Genomic DNA, 8,447 nt, shown 5'->3' with positions numbered 1-8,447 from the left:
GCAGCGGCAGTCTGCGTGGGACGCAGTTTGCGGGACCTGGCCCCCGCCGTTTGGGCGGCCTGAGGAGCCTGAGGGCCGGCTGGGTCCTAGGCGTCTGGCTCCCTCAGTGATGACAGCTGTGCAGGGTCTGGGGACCTGGTCCTGAGGGCACTGCCAGCTGGGATCTGCCTCTTCAGCCGGGAGGACCCAGACTGGGTGCCGGACGAACGCTCCTGGGCAGGGTCACTGGCCCCCGCAGGGACCCCCTCCTCTTAGCCAGGACCTGGACCTCGGAGGGTGAAAGTTGAGCCTTAGGACCTTGCCCTTTCTTGTCAGAACAGAGAGTAACATTTGTTGGGTGGAGATTTACAGGAACGTCATTACCTGACCGTGACCTGACCTCAAGAACAAAGGATCTGACACCAAGAAATTTACAACTAACCACGCCCCTCCCTCACCATTGCTATAAAAGGGCTTTGCTGAAAGCTTTCAGGGAGTTTAGGGTTTTTCAGGCATGAACCACCCATCTCCTTGCATGGCCCTGCCATAAACCTTTCTCTGCTCCAAACTCGGACGTTTTGGTATTGTTTGGCCTCACTGTGCGTCGGGCACACAGACTTGCATTCGGTAACACTATCGCTGGAAATTCCAAAGATTTGGAATTTGGAATTTGGTTACCTTCTGGGAATTAGGGACAAAGTCCAATCAAATTAACATGATGGTTCTTCCAAACCAATACTGGCCTCTCTTTACGAATTCTGGGGGAAATTAGTCTCTGTCCCCTAATACTGATGTTCCAGTTATCTCTTGCTGTGTAACTAACCACCCTAAAACTTAATGGCTTTAAGCAACAGCCATTTTATCACTGCTCACTCTTCTGTAGGTTGACCGAAATCAGCTCAGCAGTTCTGCTCCACGTGATGGTGGCCAGGAGCTCAGCTGGGCTGGAATGTCCTGGACGGGTCACTCACGTGCCTGTCATATTGGTGGGAAAAGGCTGGAAGGCTGGGCCTCTCCCTGTATGCAGTTTCAAACCCTCTTCCTCTCCACCTTGCTCTCCAATCGTGTAGCCAGATTTCTTATGTGGCCGCCTCAGGGCTTCCAAAAGTGCAAAGGTGGGAAGCTGCCGGGCCTTCAAACTCCGGCCCAGAGCTAGCACACATCCGCCTCATTCTGTGGGTTACACAGGCCCAGCCCATTTCAGGGAGGAGAGGCAATACCCAAGGAAGTGAATCCTGAGCACTGTGGTTTATGGGGAGCCATCTTCGGAAACCGGTCACCACAGATGATATAACCACCATCGCCATTGGTTGAGAGTTTATGGTGATCCAGGCACAGATCTTGGTGCTTTATTTATGGCATCTCACAGAATTCTCACCATGGTGTGAGGTAAAGAGTATTAGCATATCCATTTTATAGATGAGAAAACTGAGGCTTACTAGCTGTATCAGTCAGGGTTCTTCTGAGAAATAGAACCAATAGGAAAGCCATGATCTAGGCACATGGGCTTCTGTCTTTCTGTGTGTGTGTGTGTGTGTGTGTGTGTGTGTGTGTGTAATGTATATTGTATATGTATACATATATATTGTATATACAGAGAGAGAAAGAGATCTTAAGGAATTCATTCACAGGATTGTGGAGTCTGGCAAGTGCAAAATCTGTAGGGCAGGCCAGCAGCCTGGAGATTTAGGTAAAGTTAATGTTGTGGTCCTGAATGTGAAGGCTGGAAACTCAGGGAGAATATCTATGTTGCAATCTAGAGGAGAATTCCACTTTTTCAGGAAACTTTAGTTTTTGCTCTTACAGAACTAAGATCCCGCAAGATCTTTTTGGCTCTGCACGGCCAAAATATATATATATATATATATATATATATATATATATATATATATATATATATACCTTCAAGTGATTAGATGAGGCAAGTCTGCTTTATTTAGAGCCAACTGTTTATAAATCTTAATCGCTTCTAGGAAATATCTTTACAGCAACATCTTAGACTAGTGTTTGACCAAACAGCTGGTCATCATAGTCTAGCCAAGTGGACACAGAATTTATCATCACACTTACCCAAGTTCACACAGCTAAGAAGCAGTAGAATTAGGGCTCAAACCCAGCTTTCTTGCCTCCAAAACTCATACTAATAATCAATTCATCAGTGATTGCCAAAATGGACCACCTTTAGAAATGAACTGGAGTGCTGACCAGAAAATTTTTTCCCAGGACTCCACTCTGACTCTAGAAGACACTTCTTGAGATGGCTACCCACTACGTCCTCCTTTCTCCAGGAATCTCACCCCACCCTCTTAATGCTATTTGACCTTTGTGACTTCACTTCCCCTCCAACTGTAGTTGATTTGACCAACGGTGGCACTTCAACTAGGCTGAGCCAATGAGATACTCGAATACTGGAGCTGGACTGTCAAGGTTCAAATCCCTATTCCACTTCTTACCAGCAGTGAGCTCTAAGGTGAATTACTCTACTTCTCTGGATCAGTCTTTCATCTGTAAAATGGGGGTAATGTTAACAATATCGACAGTTACATTATGAAAAATTATCCAAAGCCTACAAGTAAGACAAGTGATGACTTCATGTCCTTTCTTTTCTTTTTTTTAAATTAATTTATTTTTGGCTGCATTGGGTCCTCGTTGCTGTGCGCGGGCTTTTCCCTAGCTGTGGGGAGCAGGGGCTACTCTTAGTTGCGGTGCTCGAACTTCTCACTGCGGTGGCTTCTCTTGTTGCGGAGCACAGGCTCTAGGTGCGCAGGCTTCAGTAGTTGTGGATCGCAGGCTCTAGAGCGCAGGCTCAGTAGTTGTGATGCAAGGGCTTAGTTGCTCCGCGGCATGTGGAGCCCCGACCAGGGCTCAAACCCGTGTCCCCTGCATTGACAGGCAGATTCTTAACCACTGCGCCACCAGGGAAGCCCTTCATTTTTTAATATTTTTAAAAATCATTAGGGAAGTCCCTGGCGGTCTAGTGGTTAGGACTCCAAGCTCTCACTGCCGAGGGCCCGGGTTTGATCCCTGGTCAGGGAACTAAAATCCCACAGGCCTGTCAGGCACAGACACCCAAAAAAAAAAAAAAAAAAAAAAAGTTACATGTTAACAGTTTTATGAAAAATAACTGTTTCAGAAGAATGATGTCAGCAACATGGCAGATGAAAAACTCTGTCTCTTCAATCTACAACCGCTAAAACATCCACAACACAACAAAGGTACCTCTGTCCAACACACCAGGTGTCCAGAGAATTCACACATCTGAACAGCTACAGGGGGATGTACAGGGACACACAGAGGAGGCGGAACTGAGGGAACAGGGAGGTGGTTCCTGCAAACCCAGCTCTCCTGCGATGGCAGCTGAGGCCGCAGTCCCAGAGAGCCAGTAACAATAGCAGAGGAAGCGGCACACACGACTCTAACCTCCCAGCGGCAGCGGTGCCCACAGTCACCGGTAGCAGTGGAGCCTGAGATCCCATCCCTCCAGCTGCTGAGGCATCCACAGTTCTGACCCCTGGCCACCCACTCGCAGCGGTGGAGCCGGCAAACCTTACAATGCTGGCAGAGGCGCCAGGTGCAACACCACTCGCCCGCCACCATCGCCCTCCCCCAGGGGCGGAGTCTGCAAGGGGTGGGGATCCCGAATGTAAGAGAAGAGCACATCATCTCCGAGCCCCAGGCGGAAACACCTACTGGTGTTTCCAGCAGGAAACAAGGTACCAATGACCCCGGAGGCACAAGGAGCAATAAAAAGGGATTGAAGCAACGATAAAGGTAGTGGAGTGTGGAAAATACAGACTCTCAAACATAACCGGAGGCAGCGCAGGGAAGAGAAACCCAAACCTTGTGCTATATCTCCACCTACTGGAAAACAGAAGAAACGCCTCAATTTTTTTTTTTTTTCCTCTTTTTTTCTCTTTCTTTTTGGCCGTGGCCCTTGGCTTGCCGGATCTTAGTTCCCCCACCAGGGACTGAACCGGGGCTATGGAAGTGAAAGCGCCGAGTGCTAACCATTGCACCGCCAGGGAACTCCCTGAAACGCCTCAGTTTCTAACTTGTTAAATCGTTAGCATCAAGCAGAAAGGTGTCCCCTATTTCAGATGCTTGGGCAGAGGAGCAACTCATGAAGCACCATGAAGAACCACGGTAACACTGTAACACGAAAGAAAATGACAATTCTCCAGAAACCAAACTTAAAGTCGCAGACTACTGAGATCTCACTGATGGAGAATTTAAAATAGCTCTATGAAGAAACTCAAGGAGCTACAAGAAAACTCAGAAAGGTAGTTCAATGAGCTCAGGAATAAAATTAATGTACAGAAGAAATACTTTACCAAAGAGATTGAAACTCTAAAGAAGAATCAAACAGAAATTCTGGAGCGGAAGAGCAAAATAAACGAGATGAAGAATGCATTAGAAAGCATTAGAAATAGAGCACACTATATGGAAAAGAGAATTAGCAAGCTTGAAGATAGAACTCTGTGATACAAGTAGAAGAGGAAAGAGAAATAAGATTTTTTAAATGAGGAAACCCAGCAAGGCTCACATTCAGATTTGATGGAGAAATCAAAAGCTTTACAGACAGGCAAAAGCTAAAAGAATTCAGCACCATCAAACCAGCTTCACAACAAATGTTAAAGGAACTTCTCTAAGCCAAAAAAAAAAAAAGGCCACAAATAGAAAAAAGAATACTACGGAAAGAAAAGCTCACTGGCGAAGTCAAACATACAGCAAAGGTGGGAAATCATCCACACACAAAGCTAGTAGGGAGGTTAAAAGACAAAAGTAGTAAAATCTGTATCCACAATCTGTATGCACAATCTGTATCCACAATAAGCAGTTAAGGCATACACAAAACAATTAGATGTAAAATATGATGTCAAAAAACAGTAATTGTGGGACTTCCCTGGTGGCACAGTGGTTGGGAATCCGCCTGCTGGTGCAGGGGACACGGGTTCCAGCCCTGGTCTGGGAGGGTCCCGCATGCCGCGGAGCAACTAAGCCCGTGCGCCACAACGACTGAAGCCTGCGCGCCTAGAGCCCGTGCACCACAACGAAGAGTAGCCCCCGCTCGCCGCAGCTAGAGAAAGCCCGCGTGCAGCGGTGAAGACCCAGTGCAGCCAAAAATTAATTAATTAATTACATATTAAAAAAAAAAAAAAAAAGTAGTGCTTCCCTGGTGGCGCAGTGGTTGAGAGTCCGCCTGCCGATGCAGGGGACACGGGTTCGTGCCCCGGTCCAGGAAGATCCCACATGCCGCGGAGCGGCTGGGCCCGTGAGCCATGGCCGCTGAGCCTGTGCATCCGGAGCCTGTGCATCCGGAGACTGTGCTCCGCAACGGGAGAGGCCACAACAGTGAGAGGCCCGCGTACGGCAAAAAAATAAAAATAATTAATTAATTACCTTAAATATAAAGGGACTAAATGCTCCAAGATTTGCAAAAAATGTAAAACAATGTCACTTTTCTCACTGAATTATTTTTTTGGGGAAATGATTATATTTTCATAAAAAATATTATTTATGTTAACATGTAATGGGCTTATTGTTTTAAATTGGTTTTAGGATTTCTCAGTTTTAATTCCTAAGATATGAATAACAGTAGATGAATACACATAAACAAAAGCTGTTTGGGACGATCAATAACTTTTACAAGTGTAGGTGGGCCTGAGACCAAACAATTTGAGCATTGCTGCTCTGAGCTTGGCAATCCATTCCTATTTGCTAGGGACTGATTGGCCTGAGATGGACATTTGACCCCAGTATGGCCAATCAGATTTAAGAGCATATCTGCTAAACCTCTGGAAAGGACTTTTCTCCTTGAAAATGCAGATTTTATTTTATAATCAATTAATAAACATATTTTTTAACTTCTCAATTTATTTATTTATTTTTGGCTGTGCTGGGTCTTCATTGCTGCGTGCGGGCTTTCTCTAGTTGCGGCGTGTGGCTCAGTAGTTGTGGCACACAGGCTTAGTTGCCCTAAGGCATGTGGGATCTTCTCGGACCAGGGATCAAACCCATGTCCCCTGCACTGACAAGTGGATTCTTAACTGCTGGACCACCAGGGAAGTCCAGTCCAATACTATTAGGTCAGGTACAGACCTTATTCAGATTAATGGAAGGGTTTCAAACAGAAGTCCACTGTGCTTCCCAACCCCTGAGAGCCCCTCCTGTGCTAAACCTTGGGCCTGGGTCCCCGAAACCAGGAAGATCAAGAAAGACACTGAATTTTCTGTGCGATTCTAGGCAAGCGTCTCCCCCTCTCTGGGCTTCACTTTGCCCCTCTGTGAAATGAACTTCAAATGGGCTTTCCTCTTATAGCATATTGAGAAGTAATATTTACTGAGCATCTATTGCATGCCAGCCTCTGTTGTAAAATGCTTTGTACTTATTAACTCATTTAATACTCACAAACTTGTGAAGCAGATTCTACTACTAGTTTCATTTTACAGATAAGGAAATTAAGGCACCGAGAGGTAAAGTGACTTGTCTGAATACATGGCAGAACCAGGTCTGAACCAAAGCAGTCTGATTTCTGTGCATTTGTAGGCTTTTTGGTTTTTTGTCTTGGTTTGTGCTTTTTTGGAGTGATCATTTAGGTTGCTTTATTTGCTACTGCCATTGTGCTAAATGCAATAAGTGTATGCCTGATTTAAAGATTTAAAGCTCTGTCAAAAGAGAAAAAAAAATGACAAGTTTCTCCTTGGTGTGCAATGCCTTCCACCTTACTCCTCTGGGGCCCTGCTTCCTTTCACCTTTAAACTGAAGGATTTGGACCAGAGAATAACTTTCTCTTCCCTGCAAGCTCTGATCATCTGAGATAGTCTTCCTTGCCCCAGAGGCTACGACCTTAGGCTGAGCCTGCAGCAGCCTATGAGACAAAGCGATAGAACAGAGCCTGCACTTTAAAGGGCCTCCAGACTTGGGTGTGGGACTCTTCCCTTGTGGTGGTGAATCAGAGGACTCTGGTCATCCCTCTTTGATAATCCAGCCAGTACTGTTCCTGTGATGACTCACCGACATGTACAGTGATGGTGCCAAGACTCTGAGATAGGTGAGGCATCCTTGACACCAGAAGTGCATCAAACGGGGGAATCCATGGGATTCAGCTGCCTGCCTTCAGCTTGCATGCAGTCACTGATCAAAAATACACGATGAAGGGACTTCCCTGGTGGCGCAGTGGTTAAGAATCCACCTGCCAATGCAGGGAACACGAGTTCGACCCCTGGTCCGGGAAGATCCCACATGCCGCAGAGCGACTAAGCCCGTGCACCACTGCTACTGAGCCTGCACTCTAGAGCCCGCGAGCCACAATTACTGAGCCCACATGCCGCAACTACTGAAGCCCGCGCACCTACAGCCCTGCTCTGCAACAAGACAAGCCACCACAATGAGAAGCCCGTACACCGCAATGAAGAGTAGCCCACGCTCACCGCAACTAGAGAAAGCCCACACGCAGCAACGAGGACCCAACGCAGCTAAAAATAAATACATTTTTTAAAAAATACGTGATGAATGTAACACAGTTTCCCATCTTTGCTTTTAAATTGAGTTCTGCTCTCTCGGCAGGTGGTATAATTTGTTCAAGGCAGCAAAGACTCGGCCTCTGAATATCGCGTTGTCTTTGAAGGAACAATGGGCTGGTGTTGATGTCTGCCTTTAATCTCAATTTAAATATCATTTGATAGTACGCTTTTGTTTCAATGTCCATATTCCTTAATGGTACAGTTAAATCTCATGACACAGAAATTCAATATAGCGAAACTTGAAAGGAGAATTTGTATGTATAAGTATTTATTCAATATATGGTATTGTTGACTGAATTAAAATATGTGGATCCCTTGGCTGATGTTCTAATAAAAGGACTCCTTCATTTGTTCATTTGTTGCTATATTCCATTTGTTACTTTTCTCTGTTCTCTCATCTTCAGTTCCTATGATTTTGCTCATTTCCACAAGTGCTTGGGCACTGTTCCAGCCTACTCCCCACTAGAAAATATGGGGAAGGAGGATTGGCAGAAATTGGCTGATGCAGGCTTTTTATATTTTCAGTGGTAGAAGCAGTATTAGATGTGTGATGAACTGTCTTAGGATAGTCCCCAAATTTAGGAAGCTTACCCCTCTCTGCTAGATCTTACCTAGATTTGTTCCATCTCATCAGGAAGGAGCTGCAGCGGTTACTCCACTCTCTGAGCCTCCCATTCCCCTGTAAAATAGTTACTTTCTGCTCTCACTGACTGGTTCTGTCCGTTTGCCTGCCAGGTACAGTACTTATATCTAGTAACAAATGCTGATTTTTGATACAGAAAGGGACACTCCTTTGCCCACATATTCCATGTGGTTTGGACAGGCTGACCTTAATCCCTGCCACGCACTAGACAGACGGCCAAGCCTGGCCAATCAAAATAAGCCATACTGCCTGGCCCCTAGTTTGAGCAAGGCCATGTGACAAGCCAGGGCCAATGAAAGCTT

The 8,447-nt window shown here is 45.9% G+C and overlaps 1 long non-coding RNA gene across 1 annotated transcript; it reads left to right on the top strand.

Annotated features, from left to right (window-relative positions):
• LOC125962653 (uncharacterized) lies at positions 1-7,767 on the top strand. Its single transcript, XR_007474088.1, has 3 exons — positions 1-965; positions 2,332-2,449; positions 7,546-7,767. It is a non-coding gene; the product is annotated as an uncharacterized LOC125962653 (long non-coding RNA).
• The last annotated feature ends 680 nt before the right edge of the window (positions 7,768-8,447 follow it).

This window comes from Orcinus orca, chromosome 20 (genome assembly GCF_937001465.1).
Source record: "Orcinus orca chromosome 20, mOrcOrc1.1, whole genome shotgun sequence".
Taxonomy (NCBI): domain Eukaryota; kingdom Metazoa; phylum Chordata; class Mammalia; order Artiodactyla; family Delphinidae; genus Orcinus; species Orcinus orca.
This window is presented reverse-complemented; position numbering and strand designations above follow the sequence as displayed.